The sequence below is a fragment of the Cicer arietinum genome, chromosome 6 (assembly GCF_000331145.2).
Source record: "Cicer arietinum cultivar CDC Frontier isolate Library 1 chromosome 6, Cicar.CDCFrontier_v2.0, whole genome shotgun sequence".
Taxonomy (NCBI): Eukaryota; Viridiplantae; Streptophyta; class Magnoliopsida; order Fabales; family Fabaceae; genus Cicer; species Cicer arietinum.
Window position 1 is genome coordinate 23,363,927 of NC_021165.2, and position 2,350 is coordinate 23,366,276.

Consider the following 2,350-nt stretch of genomic DNA (forward strand, 5'->3'; position numbering starts at 1 on the left):
TTGGAATTTGAAATATGTGAAAATATAAAAATACTTTAAAAATTTTGACACTTGAAAATATACACGGGAGCTCGTTTGATTCTCAAGATATATGAGTGTGTGAAGAATAATAAGGAGGATAGTCATTTTAAACAATGGATTTCTGCTTCACTTAAAAAAAAACGGTCATTCGATAGATACGAAGAGTCATCATGTGAAAACAATATTTGTCTTTATTCATCCATTGAATCTTGGGACGAAGAAAAACATAAGGATCGGGGAATCAAATAAAAAAACAAAAATTTATCTATAATACATGACACATAAACCATACATAAGTTACTCATACTCACATGATCCATGCATCTTCATTGACACTTTACCTATACTCAATGCATCACACACGGATGAATCGTTCATACCTTATCATCCGAATTGCAAATATCATATACTTATTCCCCCTCTTTATCCACCTTCCTTCAAGATTGGACCAATTAAGATCTACGCATCGGTAAACAATGCGAAGACGATCACTTTCGTTTCTATAGATCTACGCATCGGTAACCAATCCGAAGACGATCATTTTTCATTTCTATAGATCTACGCATCGGTAAACAATCTGAAGACGATCACTTTCATTTCTATAGATCTACGCATCGGTAACCAATCCGAAGACGTTCACTTTCATTTATATAGATCTACACATCGATAACCAATCCGAAGACGATCACTTTCATTTCTATAGATCTACGCATCGATAACCAATCCGAAGACGATCACTTTCATTTCTATAGATCTACGCATCGGTAACCAATCCGAAGATGATCATTCTTAATTTCTATAACTCCATACATCGGTAACCAATCCGAAGACGATCACTTTCATTTCTATAGATCTATGCATCGGCAACCAATCCGAAGACGATCATCTTTAGTTATGTCGATTTACGCATCGGTAACCAATCCGAAGACGATCATCTTTATTTCTGTCGATCTACGCATCGGTAATTAATCCGAGGACGATTATTCTGCATATCTAAAAAATTTGCATCATTCTCACTTTAACATTTCAAATGCACTTTAATACATGTGTTTGTTATTGGACAAAATTTAGATCCTTATATTTACTTATCTTTTACCTGATAACATGAAAATGAATACCATTGTTATTCGTATTTTCATATTTTTCAAGTAAAATATAATTAAATAGGGGTAGCTGTAGTACCCTAATTTTGTCCAATTTATTAAAAATATATCAAAAAGGAAAATATATATTAAAAAAGGAAGTAAATATATTTATAATAAGTAGACTCATCAATTTACAATGCCAAATCAAGTTATAATTTTTAAATTACAATTACAATCAAATTGCAACCATAAATATTAAATGAAATTAAATTACAATAAGATTTAAACCAAACTAAATTAAGCCTTTGGCTCTGTTTTGTTGTTGTTGTTGCCTCTCTGTTTCTGATGCAGTGTTTGGCTCTGTTTTGTTGCTGCCTTTCTTTTTCAGATGCAGTGTCATTGACTTTTGCTTTGTAACTAATTAGAGAAACATAAAAACATAATTTATAAGTCAGTATTTGTACACATTATGCAGAACTAAATGAGAAATTTTTGAGTTTAAAAAAAAGAAACTAAAAGACAAATAAAAGCTCAACAATGAACATATCAAAACAAATAATCTAAAATTATGAAGACATCAAAGGTGCAGAAAAATGCAGATGATGAGCAAAGCAATCAAAACATCAAACAAGAAATTGATGGAGAAGGACCAAGGCAGGCAAAGAAAGCAACTAAACAGATCAAAAACTCTATAAAAAGACCTTATCAATTTCAAAAAGGAGGATCTGAGATTAACTTTACTAAAAAAATACACTTACAAAGAAGGAAAAAGGAAATAAATCAGAAGGAGTTTTTAGTAACAAACAACAAACACGAAATATTAAGGTATTTTTTTCTTCTTCCTGTACAATATGTATCTTGCTATTTATCATCATCATCAACATCACTCTTTTATTTAAAAAATGTAATTTTTTTTTTATTTAATGAACGAAAACAATTAAAAATCCGAACCTGATGTTATCTTCTTCGTGGTTGCCATTGTCTTCGTCGGCACCGTCACCATCGCTGAAGTTGCCATCGCCGTTGGTGTAAAGGCTGCCGTTGGCGTTATGGTCGCCATCACTATTTCCGTGTTCCTCTTCATTTTCCTTTTGTTCGATTGATGCATCCATCCATATTTTCCCTTCTATTTTCAAAACAGAGAATGGAACAAGGAAGAAGACAAGGTTTTCTTGTTTGTTTGTTTCCTGTTTCCCGAGCGGCTGCCTCCCCTCTCTAACTAGGGTTTCTTGTTAGTTTGTTTT